We start from the raw sequence: 27,977 nt of genomic DNA, 5'->3' as shown, positions 1-27,977 counted from the left end.
ATGTTAACAAATGGAAAAACATACCATGCTCATGGCTGGAAGAATCAACATTATTAAAATGTCTATACTACCCAAAGCAATATATAATTTTAATGCAATTCCTATTAAAGCTCCATTGTCATACTTTAAAGATCTTGAAAAAATAATACTTCGTTTTATATGGAATCAGAAAAAACCTCGAATAGCCAAAACATTACTCAGCAAGAAAAACAAAGCAGGAGGAATCACGCTACCAGACCTGAGACTGTACTATAAATCCATAGTGATCAAAACAGCATGATATTGGCATAAAAACAGAGAAGTAGATGTCTGGAACAGAATAGAGAACCAAGAGATGAATCCAGCTACTTACTGTTATTTGATCTTTGACAAGCCAATTAAAAACATTCAGTGGGGAAAAGATTCCCTATTTAATAAATGGTGCTGGGTGAACTGGCTGGCAACCTGTAGAAGATTGAAACTGGACCCACACCTTTCACCATTAACTAAGATAGACTCTCACTGGATAAAAGATTTAAATTTAAGACATGAAACTATAAAAATACTTGAAGAAAGTGCAGGGAAAACTCTTGAAGGAATTGGCCTGGGTGAATATTTTATGAGGAGGACCCCCCAGGCAATTGAAGCAGTATCAAAAATACACTACTGGGACCTGATCAAACTAAAAAGCTTCTGCACAGCCAAGAACATAGTAAGTAAAGCAAGCAGACAGCCCTCAGAATGGGAGAAAATATTTGCAGGTTATACCTCTGATAAAGGTCTAATAACCAGAATCCACAGAGAACTCAAACGTATTAGCAAGAAAAGAACACGTGATCCCATCTCAGGGTGGGCAAGGGACTTGAAGAGAAACTTCTGTAAAGAAGACAGACGCACAATCTACAGACACATGAAAAAAAGCTCATCATCCTTCATCATCAGAGAAATGCAAATCAAAACTACTCTGAGATATCACCTAACCCCAGTAAGAGTAGCCCACATAACAAAATCCCAAAACCAGAGATGTTGGCGTGGATGTGAAGAAAAGGGCACACTTCTACACTGCTGGTGGAATGCCCACTAATACGTTCCTTCTGGAAGGATGTTTGGAGAATACTTAGAGATCTAAAAATAGACCTGCCATTTGATCCTATAATTCCTTTACTAGGTTTATACCCAGAAGACCAAACATCACAATATAACAAAGACATCTGTACCAGAATGTTTATTGCAGCCCAATTCATAATTGCTAAGTCATGGATGAAGCCCAAGTGCCCATTGACCCACAAATGGACTAGCAAATTGTGGTACATGTATACCATGGAATATTATGCAGCCTTAAAGAAAGATGGAGACTTTACCTCTTTCATGTTTACATGGATGGAGCTGGAACATATTCTTTTTAGCAAAGTATTTCAGGAATGGAAGAAAAAGTATCCAATGTACTCAGCCCTACTATGAAGCTAAATTATAGCTTTCACCTGAAGGCTATAACCCAACTATAGCACAAGACTATGAGGAAAGGGCCAAGGAAGGGGAAGGGAGTGGGGAGGTTAGGGTGGAGGGAGGATGATGGGTGGGGCCGCATCTACGGTGCATCTTAGAATGGGTACAGGCGAAACTTACTAAAGGCAGAATACAAATGTCTACATACAATAACTAAGAAAATGCCGTGAAGGCTATGTTGAATGGTTTGATGAGAATATTTCAGATTGTATATGAAACCAGCACACTGTACCCTTTGATTGCACTAATGTACACAGCTATGATTTAACAATATAAATAAATAAATAAATAAAAGAAAATATTTATAAATTATACTTTGTCAATATTTAAAATTTCTGCTTTATGAAAGACATCTCAGCAAATGAAAATGGATGTCAGGTAATCAAAGAAAATATTCAGCATATCTATTGAGTATATATACATGAATATATATTTTACAAGTTATCAGTAATACGACAAACAGCACAATTTATTTAACGTGCAAAAGATTTGAACAGACACTTCCGAGAAATACATACCAATAGCCAATATGCAAAGCAAAGAGGGTCATCATCGTTTGTTCTGGGGGAAAGGCCAGTCAAAACACTAATGAGACCCAGCTACTACGGAGGCGAAGGCAAGAGGATCACTTAAGCCCAAGAGTTTGAGGTTGCTGTGAGCTGTGATGCCACAGCTCTCTACCCAGGGCAACAGAGTGAGACTATCTCAAAAAACAAAAACAAAAAAAACCTAATGAGATACAACTGCATACATAGTAGAAGGCTAAAATGAAAGAAACTGGTAATACTAATTCCTGAAGAGCATGGGAAACACTGTGACAATGTAAAATGGTCTACTACTTTTAGAAAGCAATTTGACACTTTCTTTTTTTTTTTTTTTTATTGCTAATTTATTTATTTTTTTTATTTATTTATTTATTTTTTTATTAAATCATAACTGTATACAATGATATGATTATGGGGCATCATACACTCACTTCATAAACCATTTGACACATTTTTATCACAGTGGTTAACATAGCCTTTCCGGCGGTTAAACATATACCTACCATATAACCCAACAAGCCCACTCATAGGTATTTAATGAAGAAAAATTAAAAGCTACTTTTGTACAGAGACTTAATAGGGATTATCATAACAGCTTTATTCATAACCCCCAAGTGGGAAACAACCCAAACATCCACCAAAAATAGATAAACAAGTTTCCCCTAATCAATCTCATAAATGCTGTAAGAAAAAAGAAAAGTACTGATACATGTGTAATGTGACTAGATTTCAAACTTATTGTACTTCAAGAAGCCAGATACTAAGAAAATATATGGTTCCATTATATAACATTCTAGAAAAGAAAAAGCTAATTGGTAGAGGCAGAAAGCAAATAGATAGTTACTTGGGCCCAAGGATGGATGGACTGACCACAAAAAGGATTGCGGGAACTTCTGGGAATAGTGAAAATTTCTATTTGTTGATTGTGTTGGTGCCTGTAGGAGTGTATGCATGTGTCAAAGCTCATTACATTTTACATTTAAAATGTTGGTATTTTATTTTATATAAATTAAATTGTACTTCAATAAAGGTGATCTTCAAAAATACTGTAAGTGACATTGTTGCAGTGATCACAGATATAGTACATACCAAAAGGATGAACAGAAACAAGTTTTAATATTATGAAAATGGTGCTTTTGATTTAGGATAAAATTACCTATGGAAACACTATAAATGAATTCCAAAAGTTCTTTCTCTAAATAATTTTTATAGAAATGAGTATGATGCATTAGGGAAAAATGAGTTAGTCGATCAACAAATGACTACGTTATGGACCCAAGCATTAAATCAAAAACATTGAATAAATAGAAATGGGGAGGAAAAGTCATTCCTAAATTAATAAATAATTTATAACATGTGATATGAAAGTTTCATTGAATCAGTCAGAATCTAATAGGAAACAGAAACCACTTGAATATTTTAAAAGGAGGGTCTTTGATAGAAACAATTGTTTGCACAAGTGATGGAAGACCAGGACACGCAGGGGACAATAAAGAAAAAGGAAATCAGAGTACAGAAGGAAGTTGAGCTGTTTGCCTTTCAGTGATTTAATAATATTGCCGGAGCCCACAAAGTGAGCCCAGCCCTCACTGATCTGGGGACAGAACAATTCCTGAAGTGGCTATGTTCCCTGTTCCCCAGCCCACTACAGAAAGAGGCAGGATCCAGAGATGGAGCCCACAGGCCACACGGTGGACCAGGGCCAGAGTAGACAAGCGGGTGTAAGCGTCTGCAGGCCCAGGCAAGGTCAGGCAAACAAGCCCCCTGGTGACAGCTATCCTCTGTCTGTGGCCTTCCCCTGGAGCACCTTAATTCCTAGACTCTCCTGACTCTCAGAGTCTGGGCAAATTTGAACTCCAGAAACCAGCTGTGGAAGAGTGCATACTGGCTGGCTGTTGCCAGATCTGAGGCCCAGATATATAGTTTAATGAGTCAAAAACAATTTTTAAAAGAGGAGATTTTATGAAGAAATCCAGATTTCTGACTTCCCCAGCAAATTCAGAAGATCTAGAAAGACAAAGCCATAGTCTGTTACAACTGAAGAGCAGCTGCCCTCAGCACTCCCTACTGTTACATCCTGAGCTCTGCTCTCTCCTCTACCCCATATTACCCCTGATGTATAACTTTGGGCATCCTCTGCCTTCTGAAATTTTGATCAAGACAGATCAGGAACGTATGCATTTCTCTGCTCCTGGTAGAACGCATTTTCTAGCAAACCTCTATGTGATTGATACCAGCTTCTCTGTCCTTCCATCTACCCCTCCCACCAGCTAATACCCACTTCTCTCACTTTCGAAGTCTTTTGTACCTAATTCCAAAGTCAGAGAATTATGAATGAGTCCGTGGAAAGAACCTCTGTTGCTTAGCACCAGGTGTACAGTTGGCACTAAGGGAAGGGTGGTTCTCCTCCCTTTTCCCCTCTGCAGAACTAACCATGCCTTCAGATGGTAACCCTCAGCTTGTTCTCAAATCAGCCACGAGCAGGCCAGAAACTGACAAGCTCTAAGTCCGTGCACTTTAATACAACATTTCTAAGTAAAACCAAATTCAAATCACTGGAGAAGTTCATGAGCTTTGGACGACATCCACTAAACCCAAGGGTAAAATAGAAGGGCAGATGTTGTATTGAAAAGGGTGTCAGTACGAAGAGAAAAAAATGACTTTCTAATCAGAGAATAAATAGTTGTATTATCTCTTTGTTTCCCCTGCAAGGATTTGTGGTAAATATATTTTATTAGTTTCACTCTGCGATTTTGGGGCCTAATCTAGTTGCCAAAAATCCTTGAAGCAAACAACAGTTGGAAGAAGAAGTACATTAAGTTAGGAAACAGCGCTGGGGAAAGCCAGGGCCTCAGGTTCACTTCCGGGGAGTTCTGCCTCTTGTCTCTTGAAGTTGCCTTGGAGCAGAAGCTCCCAGGGAGAGTCCAGCCCACCAACCTGGAATTAGGCTTATGGGGAGCACAGCTGGACACACATCCCCCAGAGTTTCCAAACTCAACTGAGCCCACCCCTAAGAACCTTCATTCTGAAAGTTCTTAGCCACCTGGTCTGCAAATACCCAAAGAGTTTTTATTTTCACTGTATATGTACATAACTTTGTGGCATTTCCAAAATCTACAGGGTCATTCTCAGCCAAAATGAGCCAATAACTTTACCTAACATTTTATATGAATGGTAAATAATCTAAGGCTTTTTTTTGTTTTTGTTTCTGTTTTTGAGACAGTCTCACTTTCTTGCCCCCAGTAGAGTGCTGTGGCGTCACAGCTCACAGCAACCTCAAACTCTTGGGCTCAAGTGATCCCAGCGCTTGCCACAACACCTATTTTTAGAGACAAGGTCTTGCTCTAGCTCAGGCTGGCCTCAAACTCCTGAACTGAGGCAATCCACTTACCTCAGCCTCCCAGTGTGCTGGGATACAGGCATGAGCCACCACACCCGGCCCTAAGTCGTTTAAATATTAATCTATTTTACAAATGTACAATAACATCCTGAAAGAAGCCTACTGTCATCTATAAGGGGACAAACTTCTCTTTTGTACACAAAGCTCTCTTTCCGATTATCTTTCCACCTATCCACCCATCAAGCCACTCCTTTCTAAACTGTCAAATTTCTCGACTGCCTCTTTCAGTTGTTCCTGTTAACAAGCAAAAGGACAAAAGGATGGACCCACAGAATAAGCAGTCAGAATAATCTCACAGAAAGAGGCAGGATCCAGAGATGAAGCTTCCCCTTGGCAATGAATGTTTCCCCTTGGCATATCATTAATAGTACAGCCGAAATCACATCACCACTATGCCCAAAGACCTAAGACAAAATGAACATTTTAATATTATCAGTTATACACTTAGCATAGTAGCAAAGGCATCCACAGCATTTTTTCAATTTTGCTATTTATGCTAGCACAGCCATAATTTTATTTTTATTATTTCAAATTGCCATTAAACAATGCAAGTTACTCATTGCTGATCCCCAGACCCACCTATAGCACGATGAGGTCTTGTCAGGCAACTTGGTAAAGGCAGCTGGACCTACCAGAAGACTGGGGGTCCAAGTCTGGTCCCACTTAGCCATCACGGGTCAGTTTTCTTATCTGCAAAATGAGATAATTAGACTATTCAAGCACAAAGGACCATTCCAGCTCTAAATGCCTGAAGTTTTGTCATCAGTGGTCCTTTTCTCCTTCATCAGTGTATATCGTCCCTCCTCTGTGGGCGCTGGGGACTCAGGATGTAAGCATACCAGGCAACTGGGTGTGCTCTAAGAAGCTTTAGGGAACTGAGGAGAGGTAAAAGTCCAGGGTGTGCAATCCCTAGGGCCTGATGACAGAGGTGAATCCAGGGGGTCCCCGGTGGCATATGACAATTAGATGTGACCGAGAAAAGAGTAAAGGGTTTAAAGAGGTCTCAGGAATGCATATTGTCCTATCACAAGCCTTCAGAATACTACCGTTTTTGAGTGTAATTTTAATGGAAGACACTTGAGGACATTATACACTTAAGGACACTCAGCTTCTACTAGAATTACTAACTGGTTTAAGCCTGCTAACTTGAAATTGGCATTAGTAGTGGGAAAGTTAAGTTTTACTGGCCTAGAAATTCAAAGTGTGTTAACTATTGAGGGGCAGTGATGCTCAACCTCAGCTGTACTTTAGAATCACTTGGGGAGTTATTTGAACATACTTAGGACCAAGTTCCACTAAGTTCTACTCCTGAGAGATTCTAATTTAATAGGTCTTAAAAGGGGCACAGGCACGAGTACAGTTTAAAAACTCTCCACGTGATTCTAATGCACAGTCAAGATCAACAACCGATGAACTGGGATAAGAACAGTGTGTTGATTGAAATTCCAGGGAACCCATTATCCAGGGGTAAGTGGGTCCTATTTGACCCATATTAGAACCTTGAGTTCTTTGAATCCAGAGCTTTGATTCTCATAAGCTCCAACCTTTAAACAAACCCAAGGCAATGGATGGAAATCCAGCTGATTTCATGCAAAAGGTGTTTGTTCTGCCCAAACAATTCCCTGTGGGATTTCTTAAAGTAGCCAGTTAAAAGCTGTGCATTAAAATCACAATTCCATTTAGCATAAACATATATAATACATGCAGCTTCTCCGCATACCATGTATTCAGCGAAGCTATTGGTGCTTTAAAAATAGCCACCAGATGCCTTTTGTTTGTACAGCACATTAAAAGAGAAGAAGCTTACTTTTGCCAGTCAGCCCCTATCTGAGCTGAGGGCGATTTGATGAATTAAATAAGAATGAATTAAATAGACTTAGTCTGTCCAACGGGCAAGACTAGAAGGCCAATGGAGTAAGTAATTCCACACTCCTAACCCCAAGACATAAACCCAGCTGAAAGGAAATGGGCCTAACACTTGCTAATGACCCAATCCAATTCACTTATCACCTAGATCATCAGGATACTGGGACTCATCCCAGAAAATCCCTTAAACATTTTCTAATTAAAAATTGTTGGGAAGAACTCTGCTTATTCAGAAGGCAGAGTCTTAGGTCCCACCCCAACCTGCCGAAGTATGTCAGATGAACTAACGCCAGTGGGACGAAAAAGAGAAATGGATACAAGACAATTAAGGAGGTAGAATTTGCAAGATTTGGTCTTGATGGGATGTGGGAAAAGATGAAGTAAAAGATGATGCTCAGGTTCTAGGTAACATTCACCAAGACTGGGGACATGGGAGGAGGCAGAGACATCATAAGTTCTTCTGCCTCCTCCTACTTCTTACATCCCTTAAATTCATTGTTCCCTGGGGTTCTTTATTGGCCTGTTTCTCCTCTTTTGATCCCTGGTCTCTAAGACTCCATCTACTCTCTCCCACCCACATTCATGTCACCAGCCTGCTCAAGGTCCCAAAGGCATGTCATGCTCAGCTTATCATTTTTCTCTCAAAACCTACTCAACCTCACTCAATCTTCCACTTGACAGAATCCAATCTGTTCAGTCTACAGTCCTCTACTCTACCAGCTGAGCTATGGAAAAGTGTGCAGAATTCAATCTGTTATCTGCTCATACACCAAAAGGACAGACCTGGAGGTCACCAGAGAGTTTTTTCTCTTGCCTTAGCCCCAGGTGGAATCAGCCACCAAGTCCTGGTTTCTCACCTCACTGAATTTCTAACGTCCACCCCTCTCTGAGCCCATGTGAATCTGTTATTTCTAACAGGAGTTAGTCAATTTACTCCTTATGTTTTACTAACCTCTTGTTGATCCCCTCTGTCCTCCCATGCATACTTTATCTAAGGAGATAATTCTGTAATACAAATTCAAGCATGACATTCCCCTGCTTGGAGAACATCCAAAGCCTTCCACAGCCCAGCCCTGCCCAGCTTTCCAATCTCATTTCCCGATACTTGCCTGACATACTCTGCTTTCATGTCACCTACCTGCTTTGGCACCTTTCATAAAAATATGAACCAAACAGTAAACTCAGGTATTCCATATTGATTTTAATTCATTGAATCCTTGGGGAATAAATCTGTCTATAAGGTCAAAGCTTCTTTTTGAGCCCTTAATGCATTCATCACCAAAGGGATGAAATTCTTCATCAGTAAGGGTTTGTTGAGTGCCTTTTGGGGGACAGTGTTCCCCAGATACTCTGGGAAGGTTACAGAATAAGAAAATATAAAGTTCCTTTATTTTTGAAGGCCATGAAACACCTTTAACTTCTTGTTACCTAAACTACTACCACTTTTTCCTGTAGCCCAGAAGTAGAAAGAATCATCAAATTCTATATTAGGAGCGACGTTTATCCATGTGGCATGAACTGATTTCCACTAAAGGTTGAGAAATAGCTATCATTATTGAACACCTACTAGCTCAGCTCACCTCAATCCTAGGAATGTGAGATTATTATCCCATTTCACAGATAAAAGACAAAGCTTGCACCCATTTGATTCACACCTTTTATATGCAATTATAGACTCCACTAGGCCAAAAAGTATTATGTACCTAGTTCACCATCCTTGGAGCACAGCATTCAAATAAATGTGTATTGGAGGAGCAAATGAATGAATGAAGCAAATAGCCAGTGAGTGCAGAGCTGGCATCAAAATCCAGGGTGATCTGACCATAGAGTGGCTGCTCTGTGCTCATCAAGGAAAATCCACCATAGGAGAACAATCAGTTCATGAAAGGCCCACCAAGCTCCTCTCTGTCTAATCTCGCTGTGCTTTCTGTTTGTGGTTTGATAAGAAAAGAAAAAAAAAATTCAACTGATCACATAGCAGTGCTAGGAAGAATATACAGGGTTTCCATAAAGTTCAAGTGTAATTTAAAATATTTTAAATAGTTTAATATTTAAATAGTAATATATTTTAATATTTTAAATTGCACACACACTTTATGGACACCATGTATAAGAAATGTTTTATGAAACATTGTGTAGACAGTAGAACCTCCACAGTTGACCAACTCCTTAAGTTGACCTAATTTTCATAGACTGGATGTGCACCACGTGTGCAAATCAGTACAGTAGGCATAGTTCCTTATGTCAACCACCTCTGTATGTTGAGCAGTTCGTTACATCTCCTTGAGTGGTCGACTTACAGAGACTCTACTGTCTCTAGTATTATAAAGTAACGAAGATCCCCAGGATCAACATTTCAGGGCCACTCTTTTGTTTCGTTACAGATGTTAAATGTGTGTGCCTTTCTGAGATTAGGGCAACATGTGAGTGAAATCCCCTTGCTTCATTTTGCATGACTCTTACCACTTCAGGTCACCTTTGCCATTTGTGTGGAATAGGAATAGATGACTCTTCTATAGCCTCCAGAGGGGTTGTTATCAGGTCACACAGATTCACACGTGTCACACGTGTCTGATATATTTAAGTCTAACACCCCTTGTGGGAAAAATTACATTCACTAAAATGAGGTGAATGAGGTCCAGGTTTAGACATTACCTATTAAACAAAATCTATTACACTGTCAAGGACACTAAATTGTTTAATTCAACATTTTAAGTGTAAGAAGTTAATGTTGGTGGAAGTCATGCACCTTATACATTTATCACCCTGAAGGTAAAGATATGAAAATGTCTAAACCATTAGCCACCTAATAGCTTCAGATGCTTTAGCCCAGTAACCATAAATTGGTTAAATTATGACACCACGATTAAGAATAATTATCTATGCAGTAATCAGGTAAATGTAGAAACCCCAAGAATCAGACAGCTTGCCTTGGTAATAAATGTATCAGCTGACAAGCTGACTCAGTCTGAACAGTGATAGACTCACCAGTTTATATCCCTCTTATAACATTTTATAAACCATCAAGGAGTAGTTTGTAGCAATGAGTGAAGAAAAATCATGAAATCCTAATTCAAAACTGGAAATTCAAAAATTATTCAGAAATTATTTTTTTCTTGTTTAACATGAATGACATTTAACTCTTCATTTATTTTCTAAGTCATCCATTTATAAGACTATTCTGTAAACCTTAGATTTTAAAAATAGCTTGTGTCTATAGATTTTAATAAACCAGCCTGTGTTTTTAAGTGGACCAAAGCCAGCTGATTCTAGAATCATATTGATAGGCCTAGTGGGCCTAGGCAAAGACAGAAAAGTGTCAGGCCTAGGCTATAATGGAAAAATACCAGTTAACTCCTAGCAAATATCTGGACTGCTAGCTTTCAAATGAAATGAAATAAGCCTAGTTCACTCCCAAGATAAATGAGAAAGTACTAATTGATTTCTTGCCTCTAGTTCATTCCTAGTTTCTTGCGTGGCTAACTCCCTGGGAAATAGACCAGGAAGTACCAACTGTCCCCGGACTGATCTTTAAACAACACCAGGTGGAGAAATTACTGAAATTAAAATGAATGGAGGGAAAGTACTGAAACTAAGATGTATAGGGGAAAAACATTAAAACAAAGATGTATGACATATGGGTAACTAACTGCAAAATTCTGCTTGTGTACAATGCTTGCTTGCTACCCTACCCAAACGCACCTAGACAGTCTACATGCCAACCAGGATGCAGTCCGAGCCTTAAAAACCCGACCCCTTAAGTACTCAGGGCTGCTCTCAGAAACCCCATGTTGGGACCCTGATGCAGTCGCCGGAACGCTCTTCACTAAAAAGACAACTCTTTAAATTTAATTTGTTTAAGCTAGTGAAGGATGCCCCCCCCCAAAAAAAATAAATAAATAAATAAAAGTAAATTTAATTTGTTTGGCAATGTGGACTTGTGGGACTTCTGGGCACAACAATATAGTAATCCTATTTAACTTTCTTTTTTTTCTTGAGACAGTCTCTCTCTGTTCTTCCAGGTGTCAGCCTAGTGCACAGTAACTTCAAACTCCTGGGTTTAGGCATCCTCCTGCTTGAGTCTCCCAACCAGCAGAGACTAAAGGCATCTGCCATGATGCCCGGTTAATTTTTCTATTTTTAGGAAAAAACAGGTCTCACTCTTGTTCAGGCTAGTCTTGAACTCCTGAGCTCAAGTAATTTACCCACTTCAGCCTCCCAAAGTGCTAGGATTACAAAGTGCAACCCAGCTCTATTTTTGACTTTTTGAGGAACCTTCATGCAGTTTTCTATAGTGGCCGTACCAACAGCAATCTCACTTCTGGGTCTATATATACAAGGGAAATGAAATCAGCATCTCAAAGAGATGGCTACTCAAGGGAATTATCTGGAGTATTTAAAAATACAAGTGACTGAGACTAATCCCAAAGATTCTGATTTAATGGCTCAGGGATATAGCTGAAGTATCAAGATTTTCAAAGCTCTTTCAACAACTCCAGTGTGTAACTGATACTAAACCAATGTTGTTTCTCAACTTTTCTTTTTTATTATTTCCCCCCCCGAAGAGGCCTTTTTGGACATCTTTCCTTAAATACCCCCATGAAACTTAGTATTACAGATATATTGTATATCCGTATATTGCACATATACCTATGATTTATGTATAAGAAAGAGAAATTTTTTGCTCTCCAAGAACCAGCTGGTGTCCCGTTGGGATCGAGATCACTCTTGTTGAAAATGTGTGCTTTAGACTATGCCTGAAAACTTCATTTTATACACATACCCACTTGTCGGTCTCTTAGCACAACCCCTTTCCCGTGGGGGCACTAAGTCTCAGCCACAAGGAGCCAGTGCCCTGTGACCCTTGCTTCCTGAGTCAGGACCAGGTGCAAGGCCTGAAATTCCTCTGTGCTTTCCACCACCTTGTTGGCTGTGGCCACAAAGGACAAGGTATATCCTGCCCAAACAAGTCAGCTTCAGAGCTTGCCAATATATTCATACTTAGGTTCACAGCCAACCCTTTCTTTACATTGCCCAATGGCAATATCCTGCTTGGAGACAAATGAGTTCCCTGTCACTGCATAAAGCACAATGTCTACAGAAGACATTTTATGCATGTGCTAATCCCTAACACTTGCTCAGTTACAACGTAACTTGTATAAATTGTGGAGATGTGGAGCACAGCCATCAAAGGAAAACAGCAAGCAGTCTAAAGGCAGAGAAAGTTGGCCTCTAATCCAGGTGTAAAGTCTTCATTATGGGAAAAGTGGATGAAAATTTGTTTAAAAGGTTGGGGGAGGGAAGAGAGATGAATAAAAATATTGGGAAAGAGAGTGAAACTAACAAGACTGCATGTCTACTTTGTGCCAAGCAGATGGACACATTATTGTATCTACCTCAGGCATTGTTCTCTTCATTGTACACACAAGAGCCCTGAGATACTGAAACTGCCCAAGGTCTGCTTCTAGAAAGTGGAGGAGCCAGTATTTAAATCCTGGACTGTCCAGCTCCAGATCCATGCATGCTGCCCTCCCAGCCTCATGACAAAAGCACGAAACAAAGCACAAAGGAGGGCCTTCCAGATTTTAAACCAGGAAGGTCAGGGTGACTTTGCCAGGACAGCAGGAACTCCAGGTCCTGCAGCAGCTCCAGAACATAGACGGAAGCCGAAATGGACATTCAGCATCAGCAAGAGTTCCTCTGTAAGCAGGATGTCTACAGAGCGTGGATTCCAGATACTGAATGCAGGAAAGCACCAAGAGTCACGAGGAAGAGCCAAAAAGTGAGGAGTCAGGGCTGGTCCACTTCTAACCTTAAACAGAAGGAGCAATGGGAGCCCTGAGTTGCCTGAGGACACAAAGAAACTACGGGAGAGAGAAGATGAGCAGTGATGGTGGTAAAAATTCTGAAGTGGGAGAAGGACCAGAGAATGGACCCAGAAGAAAAAGAACTTCCTTGCCGTAAGGGCCCCTGGCCCACGGTTCTCTGCTCTCCCAGGGCCCTTCTGACTTCCAGACAGGGAGTAGGAGAAAGAGAACAAAGAGTTGAGCAAACCCCAGGGATTCTAAAAAATGAGATTCTCTCCTCAGAGAGAGAGAAAGACAGATCTTCCCTGTTCCTCACTCCAGACCTAATCCCTGACCTCACCAGAGAAACCCCCGTCCCTCTCTGGGGCAAAACTAACCCGGCCACAAATACCCAGAACAGAGGCAAGGAGGCATAAAACCCTGAGAGTTCCCGTGTACACACAGGACACTGAACCCACGGTAAAGTTCATCATTAACGTCTGCCTTTATCCAGGATGAGATCTGTTTCATCCTCTTTGTTCAAACTCATCCATCACCATGACAGATCCCCTCTCTCCCAGGTGAATTATAGGGCTGACCCACACATCTCTCCACGGGAGACCAGAGGAAACCCTGAAAGTTAACCATTGGTCTCTCCACCAACCACACTTCTAACTACAGCCTCACCCGCTCCCTCCCTACAAGCCCAAGGCCAGGAAGACCACTTGCTGTGGAAGTCACTATACTATGTCAGGTTATTTTTCAAAATAACATATTAGTAGAAAAAGGGAAAACTCCTGAATAATACATTGAAAGCCAATGGTCGTTTCCTCATAACGACCTGGAGTTGGAAATCACCCAGGATGAAAGAGCTGCTTCAGGTAGGAAAGAGACGCCGGCACCCAACACCTCTTTCTACTGTGCCTGAAAAGTTAAAATGCTTCCTACAGGAGACCCCAGGCTCGGACGGAGAATAAGAGACCCACTGTGTATACGTGGTCTCTTAAATCCTAGACTGTTAAAATCCAGTCTCTTAAATCCAAAGTCCTCCAAGGAATTTGTTCAGGTTATTGCCAAAGTAATTTTGAATTGCTGATGAGCTCAGAGCAGATTTATCTCCAATCTACCTTCCCACCCCCTGGATCAGGTATCTGGCACATTCGAGGTTCAGATTAAACTAGTCTGTAGGGAACTGTCCCTGTTTAAGGGAGGAAGGGAATTCCTGTTCTATTCCTCACTTTACTGAATCGATCTTATTCCCAAATGCCTTTAGCTCCTCAAAGTAACCAGTTGATTTCCACTTAACATGTTTGTAGAATTACGTACAGAGTGAGGATTGGCAGTGCCGGATAAGGCTGGCCCTGGCAGAGGGATCCCCACGTGGTGTTTTGACAAGAGCAGTTCAAAGGGCTTCTCCGAACTGGCACCACAAAAGTTTGCATTCCTGGGAGTAGCGAAGCAGAAATAGCGCGATTATTTGCTGAGTATTTAACCAAGCACAATTATACTTGATAGGCAGATTAATTTCAAGAGACAAACTTTTCTTGGAATTTCTCACTAAGGCTGACAAGAACATATCTGCTCCTTTTGATTGAAGACAATCTGCGTGAGAAACCCATCTCTGTGTGGCATACGGAGCGTTGTGCAGTGGAACCAAACTGGGGGGAAGTGCTCGGCGAGAGCCTTATATCTTAGCAATGAAGATCAAGGTCAGCGGGGCTCCAGCAGGTCAAGATAGTAACAAATACCTAGAGGATTTATCTACAATAAATGTATTTATTTACTCCAAAACAAAGAGGAGGGGGAGGAAAAGAGGAAGGGAAAGAGAGCAAAGGGAAGGAAAGGAAGGAGAAGGGAGGGAAATAAAAGAAATGAAAAGGTAAGAAAGAAGTCCAACACATTCTTACCAGTCTGAACTAGTCGACATTCTCCAGGTTCACAGTGCTGAAAATCCCCTAAGTAATTGTGCACATTCCCTGGATACCCGTCCGACAGTCTTCATCTCATCTCTCTCCCATCCCCCATGGAAAGGCTTATTAAATTAAAAGTGCAGGATTATATGTATAGAATGTTACCATATTTTGTTTATTTAAAAAAAGGTGAGCATAAATAAATATATATGTAATATTTGCTCATATTTTCATGGATACTCATGTAACAAAACTAGATGTGACTGCAAGAGGGTTAGCCCCGGGTGGGGTGGGAGGGAGATTAAGTATCTTTCACATATTTTGAGATTTAACCGATGTGAACACATTGCCTGTCTAAAAAATTAAATAAATGAATGGTAATATTAAAGGCAAATTATTTAAATGGCAACCAGCAAAAGCCCAGTCTTGCTTACATCAGACTGGGAAAGGAGGGAGGGGGAGACCCCACTAGCATTCCCTCTTTCCCTCCAACCCTCCCCTCTGCCCTTCATCTCCCAGGCAAGCCTGGGTTTTAATTCTCTAAGTCACTGGGACATCCCAGAGTTCAGCACAAGTGGAGACAGTGACAGCTGCCTGGTCCTTGGAGCAAGGGTGTGAAAGTCCCAAAATTGAAACCTAAAAGCAAAGAAAATCTGTGCTTTCCCATCGAGACTAGAAATAGAAGCCAGGGTCTGGGGCTCACTCCTGTAATCCTAGCCCTTGGGGAGGCCGAGGCAGGAGGGTCTCTTGAGGTCAGAAGTTTGAGACCAACCTGAGCAAGAACAAGTCCTGGTCTTTACTAAAATTGGAAAAATTAGTGGGCCTTTGTGGCAGGCACCTTTACTCCCTGACTCCAGATACTGACGCAGGAGGATTGTTTGAGCTCAGGAGTTGGAGGAAGCTGTGAGCTAGACCCACTTCATGGCATTCTGGCCTGGACAACAGAGAAAGATTCTGTCTCAAAGGAAAAGAAAAGGAAAGAAAGGAAAAGACCAGGAATAGAAGAAACACATGGCAGAGAGACGTATGCGAGCATCTGTGAAGGAGCACCTGCTCTGTGGTCAGACCGCTGGGCCCCCGCTCAGAGGCAATGCTTCCTCTCCTGAGTCTCAGCTTCCTCCTCTGAGAAGCTGGCACAATGAAGACCCAAAGTTGGTGTGCAGAGACAGCCCAGCGTGGGGCCTGGGTGAGGGAGAGCGCTCACAGCGTTAGTAGCCATTATTCTACTTAACCACAGCCTGTGCCTACTGGTTCAAGCACTTCTTAGTTCTGAGCAGCAACAAAGTATGGAAGGAAAGAAGACTAGCCACAGGCTGAAGACCTCAGCCAACTCTGCAAGTGATCACTGGGCAATTGAAGCTGGTAAATTTCCACTCTTTAGAGTAGCACAGAGGGGAAAAATCTGGCTTTGCAAACAGAAACCCCAGCAACTTTAACTTACTAATTATGTGACTTAGACAGAAGGTTGAATCTCTCCAGTCTCTCATTTCCTCAGCCTGGGATTACACCAGGATCTACCTCCTAGGACGTCTTTGAGCATCCAAGTGGACAGCTGTGTGATACATTACCTAGCATAGGGTTGCCACCTTTTTGAGAGAACAGCTCACGGAAGTGGGAACCTAGAGGTGATGGTGACAGACCAAGATCCAAATGAAAAAAGGGACCTGGTGTTACTATTAGTAATTTTATGTTTAGCTCTTTGCTGTCACATGGAAGCAATGATTTGTTTTTGTATTTTTGTTTGTTTGTTTTATAATAATTGCAAAAATGCTGTGCAAAATTTGCCCCAAGGCCAATGTTGAAGTCATCTTGCTCACTGTGCCGTGGTGAAATAGATTTAACTGTTAGCCTTACTGCTCCATATCCTCGGGGACCTCGAGAAGCCCCTTACAAGGGACCCAGGATATTTGGCACTTGTAGCAGATCATTTTTTAACACCCCATTTTCTGAAGGACCAAATTATTTTCAGTTACAATCTGTTACAAATTATTGCTCATGTCAATCATTTTTGGTGTGTTTGTTCTCTATGTTTTAAATCAATAATATAAACAGAAGAAAATGTTATATTAGAGATATTATTCAAAATTTTTTAAACTATGAGCAAATATTTTTTTTTCACTTATGAGCAAATATTCACATTTACCCCACAAAAACTGGATTTTTTTTATTTGTTTTGAGATAGTGTCTTATTCTGTGGCATCATCATAGCTCACTACCACCACAAATTCCTGGGCTCAGGAGAACCTCCTGCCTCAGCTTCCCTAGTAACTAGGACTACAGGTGGGCACCACCACCTCTGGCTAAATTTTCTGTCTTTTCTGAGACAGAGTCTCACTCTATTGCCCTGAGGTAGAGTGCCATGGCATCATCATAGCTCGCAGCAACCTCAGACTCCTCGGTTCATGAGATCCTCTAGCCTCAGCCTCCCAAGTAGCTGGAATAATAGGCACTGCCACAATGCCCGGCAAGTTTTTTAATTTTAGTAGAGACAGGGGTCTCACTCTTACTCAGGCTGGTCTCAAACCCTCCAGCTAAAGCAATCCACCTCCTTCAGCCTTCCAGAGCGCTAAGATCACAGGCGTGAGCCACCCGACTCGGGCTCCTTTTTTTTTTTTTTTTGTACAGATAGTTCCTCCTTACATTGTTCAGCAGGTCTCGAACTCCTGACCTCAAGCAATCCTCCCACCTTGGCCTCCCAAAGGGCTGGAATTACAGGCATGCACCCAGACAAACAAAAATGTTCAAAGTGGATTTCCTTTTTTAAATTTTAAAAACAAAAACTTAAAGTGGTCACATGAGATGACAATTAAAATAACTTAGAATCTGAAGTTTTTGTCTTGATAGTCATTGGAATGTCATTGTTTACATCAAATCTATTATTTAAACACAGAGACATGCAGCATCTTGGGGTTTGGCGACACAGTGTGCTCTTAGCAAGCTTGAACAATTCCAGGGCTTCACCCAGTCACTCTCCAAACAGACGTGCAGCTGAGTCAGCATATGTCAGAAGTCCCGTTTACAACAAGTAGCTCTCCAAATTAACTTCCATGTAGAATACAATCTTTATTAAAGAATAAGTAATAAAAATGTGCTACTTTGAAGCTCGACAGTAATTCTAATAATTATTCAGAATATAGACCAATAAAAAGATTTTTTTTTTTAGGTACAAGTATTTTATCACTGCCATTATTCACATTTGCCCACACATGGTGATAATAAAAAGGAAAACTGACTTTTCATAGGTTTTATTGTTTTTGAATTTTCTAGAAACATTGCCTCCACCTCAGGCAGACCACTTCACCCACATATGGACTCATAGGCCTCTCACCCACTCACCAACCCAGCTGCTGGAGTTCCAACTCCCAACCTTAGTGCATTTAAGATACAGATTCATGTTAGTCAAAAAAGCACCCATTAGTAAAGCCCTTACTATCGTTTTCTTTAGGTACTTGAGGCCATTTGACATTGGGATTAATTTATAGGTAGCCTAAGACATTTTTATGGAGCTATGGAACAAACAAGAAGGTGTCACCAGGCAAAATCTGACTGTTTGGCTAGGAGTGGAGGGCATCCCTCGGGATGGCTTTGGGTTAACGAATTTATCACTGCTCCCATCTGCGTCACAGCCTTGTGAACCTCGAAACCAGGCTTTTCTATTACTCGCAGAGAAAGCCAGATGCTCTGGGATTAAGAGCAACTAATAAGATAAAATGGTCAGTGTATTCATTTAAAGTGGCAAACATGGCATTCCCACAACTAGAAGGCCAACTCCCCTGTCTGGCTTGCTCCTTGTGGTGGACCTTTGTCAACCTGTCTGTATCTGGGGACTTTGCCCATCATAGTGGCAACTCCCACAATGGAGTTACAGAGTGTGCTTTCCCAGATTTCCCTGAAGCTAAGGTGAAGGCATGTGACCTGGATTTTTCCAATCAGATACAGCCACATGAGATTTTGACTGAGCCTTGCGCAGAATCTGATTTTTTTAAGAGGATGGCATTGAAGGTGCTTTTAAGATGGCAATGGCCAATGATTGGGTATCTACTTTCCGGCATCAGTAATGAACTGTGGCCTCTTTGAAAAGAAGTATGGATACCCCTCAAAGAACTAAAGCAGACCTTCCTTTTGATCCTGCAATCCCATTACTAGCTATCTACCCAGAGGAAAAAATTCATTTACCATAAGGACACTTTACTAGAATGTTTATTGCAGCTCAATGCACAGTTGCCAAGATGTGAAATTAACCCAAGTGCCCATCAACACATGAATGGAGTAATAAGCTATGATATATGTATACCATGGAATACTATTCAGCCATGAAAAGATAGAGATTTTACATCTTTTATATTAATCAGGATGGAGCTGAAAAATATCCTACTTAGTAAAGCATCACAAGAATGACGAAGCAAGCCTCTAATGTACTCAATTCTATTATGAAACCAGTAGATGAACAAATATACCCCCACACACACACAAGAGAAAAACACAATTAAATTCAAGTTGGGGGTAGGAGGGAGGAGGGAGCAGAGGGCAGGGAGGAAGGTTATTGGTGTGCTCTCTACTAACAGGTACAATGTCAGGGTATGTGGCACACCTCCTGGGTGAGGAACACAACTACAACTTGGACTCTAACAAATGCAAGCAAGGTAACCTAATTGTACCCTCATATTAGGCTGAAATTTAAAAAAAGAAAAAAATAGTGAACCGTGCTTTTATATCTGTGATCAGGGGTGGCATCAATGGGATAGCCCCCATCATGAGGTCTGCTCCAGATTACAGAGCACCCAAGCATAACCTTTCGGCCCTCCTAGAGAATACGTGAGCAATCAAAGATTCCCTAATAAGCTTCACTTCTCCTTAACTTAGGTAGAATGAGTTTCATTATCCCCCTGATCTCAGGAAGCCAGATCCGTGATTAGAAGTTTGTAAGAGTATGTATAGCAAGCATATAATGTAGGTAGATATGCAGAGAGATGATTTGTGCGAAACAAGACAAGAACTGTTCCTAAGAGAACACCTTACTGTGATGTCACTGTGCCCCACAAGGAGGTTCCTGACCTAGGCCGTGATGTTCCTGCCCCCTCAGAGTTTGTGTCTGTGAACCCCACTTTTTATGCTGTAATAAATACCACACTATGATCATCACTGATTAAATGACAAGTAAAGGCTCGTTCCCATGGGCTGATGCCTCCCAGTGAATTTTATTTAAGTAGTCTAATTTATTTTTACTTAATTCAGCAACCTTATACCTGGACTCCCATGGGTCAACTCCTCCTATTTAATTTTACTTACTTAATTTATTTATATGTAATTAATCCACCACATTTCTAGGTTATTTGTGAGCATCTTACTGCTACCTTCACATACTACCTACAGTTGATGTAAGGTTTTGAAGTCTTTTTAAAAAGATTTTTAAAGAGAAGGTGGTGTAGTGTGAACTAAGAATTGCCCTCAAAGCAGTCAAGTTTTCTTGTGTCCACTCTCTACCAAATTTTACTAAAAGTTGTTTCATAGTATAGGCAATTAATCTAGTTGAACACCTCAAAGATTGCCATTTTTTTTTTTTTTTGGTGGTTTTTGGCCGGGGCAGTGTTTGAACCCGCCACCTCCAGCATATGGGACCGGCGCCCTACTCCTTGAGCCACAGGTGCCACCCAAAGATTGCCATTTTATTAAAAAATAGAAGACTAAGTCAAAAATCAAATGTAAGGCTCTACTACTTTGGGTAAAAATTACTCATCAACTTCCAGTGTCATTGCCACATGTACAGTATTTAAACACTGATGGAGGGGTTCCACTGAAAAGAAGATTTCACAACTGGCCCATCAGCTGCTAGAGGTCTTGAGTGATTTTTAGGCAGCCCTGACAAAGGCAGAGAGATAAACAAGTAGCCTTCTGAGCTCTTCGGATTCCAAAAATTTTAGAATTTTCCATGATCAGACTCATATAAAACCTCTAAGAGTCTGGATGTATTTAAATTATTTTGTTTGGGTGGGAGGGGGTTGAGAGATAAAAACTGAACTTATTGGGTACAATGAACATTGTTCTGATGATAAGACACAGGAAAAGCCCTGAATTCAATATTATACAATGTATCCACGTAACAAAAACATTTGTCCTCCCTTAATATTTTTAAGTTAAAAAAATTATTTTGGGGGCAGTGCCTGTGGCTCAGTCGGTAAGGCGCCGGCCCCATATACCGAGGGTGGCGGGTTCAAACCCTGCCCCGGCCAAACTGGAACCAAAAATAGCCGGGTGTTGTGTCGGGCACCTGTAGTCCCAGCTACTCGGGAGGCTGAGGCAAGAGAATCGCTTCAGCCCAGGAGTTGGAGGTTGCTGTGAGCTGTGTGATGCCACGGCACTCTACCGAGGGCCATAAAGTGAGCTCTGTCTCTACAAAAAAAAAAAAAAAAAATTATTTTGGGCTGGATACTGGTGGCTCATGCTTGTAATCCTATCACTCTGTGAGAAAGGTGGGATGATCACTTGAGCACAGGAGTTCGAGACCAGCCTGAACAAGGGCAAGATCCCGCCTCTACTAAAAATAGAGAAGTAAGCTGGTTGTTGTGGTGGGTGCCTGTAGTCCCAGCTGCTTGGGAGGCTGAGGCAAGAGGATCGCTTAACTCAGGAGTCTGAGGTTGCTGTGAGCTATGATGATGCCACAGCACTCTAAGGTAGGCAACAGAGTGACAAAGTTTTAAAGTTTTATGACAGAGTCTCAAAAAAAAAAAATTATTTTACTATCTTAGAAAATGTTATTATCTGGCAAGGTAATAGTTGGCAGCACAGAATGCTAATTTTCTACCATAGGTTTCTGCCAGTATAGTTTTGATCGTGGTATTGTCTTTGTTCTCTTCGAGCTTCTCCGGGTGAACAAAACTTTACCTAGAAACATGCTTTTGACAAGTTCACTGCATTCAGAAGATTTGTCAGCTGTCAAAAGTTATTCCTGGGCTTTAAAACATCTTGCTGTATCTTTCACAAGAAAATGTTCGCTGAGCCATTTCAAACACATACCAGGAATAAGCCAAAAGTTTTAAAGGGAATATTCTGTTTAAAGGCCAAGATGGATCTTCCTTTAAAGAGAAAAATAATATACTTAGGGCTAAAAAAGAGTTTTTCTTGTACTCACTCCCAAGAATAAATTTTGAATTAAAATTAAATGTTTCTTCAATTTTATTTGACATAGCATGATGTTAAAAAAAAAAATAGAGGTTAATTTTTCCTGTCCTAGATTTCAACAGGCAGATTGACTCAAAATTACAAACTCTTAAATTCATACATTAGCAGACCCAGCAAAATGATCGGAGACTATGGCATCCGCAAACTGGTGCCACCATCACAGAAGCATGTGGTAGCTAAAATGTCCCATGCCCACTATCAGGTCCAGTGTTTTCCAAACTTTAGTTATTCACCTACCATCTCCAGGATTTTTGTCATATTAAGCATTACCTCCTTCAGTATTTACTTTTTCTTTTGCTTTCTCTAAACCTTTTTTATACTTATATAAATTTGACTTTGCCTTAAGCCTTAATATCCATGAAATCAGAGGTTTTGATGTGTATGATAAAGGTTGGTTAGATGCTTTCCTATTTTATTTCCTCTTCATGATGACACAAGACTACTCTTCCCAACCTCCCTTGCATTAGTTTGGCACTACGTGTCTGCATTCTAGCCAATAGAATCTGAACAGAAATGACACTTAAACTTACAACCCTGGCCCCTAAAACATCCCACATGTTCTTCCTTGCTCTCATTCTGCCACTTGTGTGATTGGAAACAGTGAACTCTGAGATGGCAAAGCCCAATTCATAAAGCTACAGACTTCACATGAACAGCAAGTAAACTTTTACTGTATTAATTTATTAAAATATTATAGTTGTGTTTGGCCCCCAAGACCACTTTTTGGTTCAATGACTCATTAGAAGGATCGCTGAACTTAAAAAAGCTGTTACACTCACAGTTTATTACAGTGAAAGGATAGAGACTAAAATCAGCAATGGAAAAGGCACATGAGTCTTTCCATCAGGCAGGGCCTAGGAGAGACCAGTCATGATTTTCCAGATGTCCTCTCCCAGTTGAGTTATGCAGACATACTTAATTCTCTTATCAATGATGTGTATTAACACACAGTAAGTATTGTAAACCAGGTTAGCTCACCACAGACTTGATGTGTGGAATTTTTATTGGGGGTTTAATAACATAGCCAAGGAAGACTGACTAAGTACCATCTGCTCCAGAGGTCAACCTGATGTGGTGTGGCTCAGACCCCACCATAAATCACATCAATCACAGCAGATTATCTAGGTAGAAAGTCTCCAGGAATTATCACCTTCTGATCCTCCCGACCCTGGGCCTCTGGATTGTTCAGATGATCCTGGAGCACCCTGCCCTAAAAGAAAACTTAGCAGGCCTCAATCTCTCTCTTCAAATCTCTTTTATGAGAGAATCAGCTTCCTGGTTTCTATTCCTTCAACTAAGCTGTGATTTACAAACCTGGGTTCTTAACCACATGATTTATTTAGTTTCCGTGTCTTATAATTAAAATCCAAGAGAGAAAAGTTAAGGATGGTCCATCCTGGCCCAACCGGTTGTGACAACAGGGCAGCAGAGAGGGTAATCACATGGCACCAACAAGAGAAATAGAGTTCCCTGGGGCGGGGGGGAAGGTGGTGGATGGGGCAGAAATGATCCACTTACCTTGAACATAAAGAACCATGGAATAACAGAACAAAGGCTGAAAACTCATCCTCCAAGTAAGCTACAGATATTCCACAATGGCCCTTGACTTAAAAATTTCATTTTATCTGAACTGACCTTTTCTTTCAAGGGTCAATCCAATCACTCAGGGCAAATACTGGTGGCACTCCCCCATCAATCCTCAGAGAGAAAACCTGAGAGGGGAGGCTGAAAACAGCAGCAGGGTCTCAGTTTCATGGGCAGTCCAAATGGCTCCTCTGTGTGGATGGCAGTCTAGGATTACAGCTCCAAGGGCCCTGGGTGAGATTTGCCCTGGGGACCTCAGAGGACCCCTTGTCTTCTTGCCCCTTGGCACTTGGTAGTTTGTGAAGGACTATGATGATTCTGCTCCCAATTTGTCCCTAAAGCCATATTCATTTTTTAAATGCCAAGTGGTTATAAATCAGGCCTACGATGAACAACATCAGGTTTTTGTTTTGTTTTGTCTTGTTTCAGCTCTAGCATGTTCCATTTCAGAATTCCCCGAGGAAGAGGACAAATGTGTGCCAAGTCGATCTCCGGGCCAGGACAATACAGGCCCACAATTCAGTATCCAAATTTATAAAACCTCAAAGCTTTGAAAATCAAAAACATTTTATAAGATAAGTTCAAAATCATCATTAGGCAAACTCCTAAAATGAGATATTTCGTACTTTTTATTTATCCCACTTAGTTTGAATGTTAATATGTTTCGCTGCTAAAATATTAATGTATTTGATTACAGGGTGCTACTCCAGATCCCACTGGGAGTATTAAATCTTATATGGAATATGGGTCATATTCTCATTCCATATCCTACTGAATTTCAAAACACATCTGGCTCCAAACCTTTTGGATAAGGAATTGTAAAATTGTTCAATAGGCAAAGCAAAATCCTCGGTTCGGACAGGCAGCCCTGAATTTGTATCTGCTCTGTAATCGTGTGGCAAGTGACTTGCCTTTTCTGAACCTCATTTTCTTCCTCTGTAAAACAGAGCTAATAACAGTGACTTCTTCATAGGATGGGGGAGTAGTCAGGATTAAATGAGGCAAGTCACATAAGAAATATAAGGCCTTGCCTGGTACCAGCCTCCATGCACAACAAAGGGTAATTTTCTTCACCTCCTAAAATCCCTTTTCCACAAAATCCAGGCACAGTGCTATAGTAATCAAAACGCAGAGAGAATAGGAAGGAAAATAAAACCCCCATAAAAGGAAGGTGCGGAAAGTGGAGAATGACAAGATAATTGATCAGAAATGCCATCCTGCTTTCAATCAGTAAGGTGCTTCAAATGTGGCTGCGAATGAAAACCAATAATCACAAAGATCCACCCTCATTGTATCTCTTTATGCTCCTCTTGGACTGATTTTCTTTATGGCCTTTGAACCAATTCTAGTAATTGGTGCTATTATGTGGATGGGTGGGTAATTTCCTTTCTCCACTGGTCCTGTCTTCCTGGTAAGTGATTGGTTGGAAACAATGTCAGCATTATTGACCAAATCGACTCCAGAATCCCACGCTGTGCTGTATTAATTTCTTTTCCCCTTTTGGAGTTGGACTCTTAAGGCTTTACCACATTCTAGTCAATTGCAAAGGCCACAGTGTGTTGCGATATTTTTTCTTAATGTGGAATCTGTGGGCATGAAAAGGCCTGGAACATGAATGTAGCTTTAATGAACTTTGCTTAAACCTGGGTGAAGAGGAAAGAAGATCCAAGAAGCAATTTATATTATGGAATGTGAATTTCTATTTTAGCAACATTTTTAATAAATTGAAGTAGCAAAAGAAAATTCATTATGTTTTTAGTCCTCTCTAATACAAAACGATCGATTGCTAGTTTTTATTTGTACTTCTGTGTTTAAAAAAGAGTATATGGGCTGGGCGTGGGGGCTCATGCCTGTAATCCCAGGACTCTGGGAGGCCCAGGTGAATGGATTGCCTGAGCTAGATCGAGACCTCACCTCTAAAAATAGCCACACGTTGTGGCTGGCGCCTTTAATCCCCTTTAGCTACTTGGGAGGCTGAGGCAAGAGAATTGCTTGAGCCCGAGAGTTGGAGGCTTCTGTGAGCTATGACACCATGGCACTCTACCAAGGGCGAAAAAGTGAGAATCCATCTCAAAAAAAAAGTAGTATATGGCATCCTCTCAGGTTCCTGGAGGGAGAAGGCTTGGATCCCTTAGCCACAACTTCTATGGGCACAGAATTGGGAAAAGGCAGCCTGTGCTACAATTCTCCAAATTCCACTTCATATTTTTCAAGTGTTTCTCTCCATTCATTCATTTACTTGTTATCTATCTATCCATCCATCCATGGCACTTTCTCTGTTCAGCACTGAATTAATCCAAGGATACAAAAGTAAGACATGGTCCCCGTGGGTGACACAGACAGGTTTTTCATTTAACAGTTGATGTTGAACTAGAAGATTGTTTTCTTCTAATACTAAAAACCCCATCACCATCACTGGAGTATCAACCCGATTCTTTTTATTATTATTATTATTAATTATAGAGATAGAGCCTCACTACATTGCTCAGGCTGGTCTTAAATTCCTAACCCAGGTGATCTTTTCTCCTTGGCCCCTCAAACTGCTGGGATTACAGGTGTGAGCCAACACATCCAGCCAACCCTGCTCTTACAAAGTGTGAGATCTGGTCCCTGGAGTCCTTGTTGCTGGGAGAGCTGGAATGGGTGTGGCCCCATCCACTCAATGGGCAGGGTGGGGACAGAATTCTGCATAATAAAAGCATGGGGGGCGGCGCCTGTGGCTCAAGGAGTAGGGCGCTGGTCCCATATGCCGGAGGTGGTGGGTTCAAACCCAGCCCCGGCCAAAAACCACAAAAAAAAAAAAAAAAAACATGGGGCTTAGGAGGCTTCCCACAGGAACTAGAGACTGGAACCAGCAAAACTGAGCTCTGAACCAAGGACTATACTGAAAACTGCAAAACTAACAGCTATGTGAAAAAGGGGTTCTTTCAAAGGAAGAAGCCACTGCCTCCAGAGTGAAAGCCTCACAGGGGAAGCAGCATTTGGGCAAATGTGTAAAGGGGTTCCAGTTATTACAGCTTCAGAGCAAGGCACCCTAAAACTTAGTGTCTTTCAAAATATTATCTTGAGCTAGGCTGCCTGCCTGCAGCCCCAGCTACTCAGGAGGCTGAGGCAGAAGAATGCTTCAGCCCAGAAATTCAAGGTGCTTGTAGTGTAGTGTGATCACTCCTGTGAACTTCACTGCACCCCAGCCCGGGGAAGGGTGTTAGTCTGTTTTATGCTGCTATAAAGGAATGTCTGAGGCTGGGTAATTTATTTTATTTTATTTTTTATTATTGGGGATTCATTGAGGGTACAATAAGCCAGGTTACACTGATTGCAATTGTTAGGTAAAGTCCCTCTTGCAATCATGTCTTGCCCCCATAAAGTGTGACACACACCAAGGCCCCACCCCCCTCCCTCCGTCCCGCTTTCTGCTTCCCCCCCATAACCTTAATTGTCATTAATTGTCCTCATATCAAAATTGAGTACATAGGATTCATGCTTCTCCATTCTTGTGATGCTTTACTAAGAATAATGTCTTCCACTTCCATTCAGGTTAATACGAAGGATGTAAAGTCTCCATTTTTTTTAATGGCTGAATAGTATTCCATGGTGTACATATACCACAGCTTGTTAATCCATTCCTGAGTTGGTGGGCATTTAGGCTGTTTTGAGGCTGGGTAATTTATAAGGAAAAGAGGTTTATTCGGCTCACAGTTCCGTAGACCATACAAGAAGCAGGATGCCAGCATCTGCTCCTGCTAAGGGCTCCAGGGAACTTCCAACCAAGGCAGAAGGTGTCACAAGAACAGATGTGTCATATAGTGAGAGAAAAAGTAAAGACAGGGAAGAAGAGGTGCCACACTGTTTCAAATAACCAGCTCTCAGGTGAGCTAATAAAGCAAAATCTCACCTACTCATTATCTCCAGAAGAGCATCAAGCCGTTCAAGAGGAGTCTACCCCATAACACTAACACCTCTCATGAGGTGGGGACCTTCAACAGTGGGGACCAAAATTTCAATACGAGACTAGGCGAGGCCCAACATCCAAACCATACCAGCAACATAATGAAACTCTGTCTCTAAATATGTATATATATCACACACATATATAAACAACTATACGTATATATATATATACGTATAGTTGTTGTTGTTGCTCCCAGGTTGTGCCTGTCAGGAATTCAGGAAGAATTTGGTTAGATGGTTTTGGCTCAGAGTCAGTCAGTGGCTGGAACCA

Source organism: Nycticebus coucang, chromosome 2 (assembly GCF_027406575.1).
Source record: "Nycticebus coucang isolate mNycCou1 chromosome 2, mNycCou1.pri, whole genome shotgun sequence".
NCBI lineage: Eukaryota > Metazoa > Chordata > Mammalia > Primates > Lorisidae > Nycticebus > Nycticebus coucang.
The sequence above is the reverse complement of the archived record's forward strand: the minus strand, read 5'-3'. Positions refer to the sequence as shown.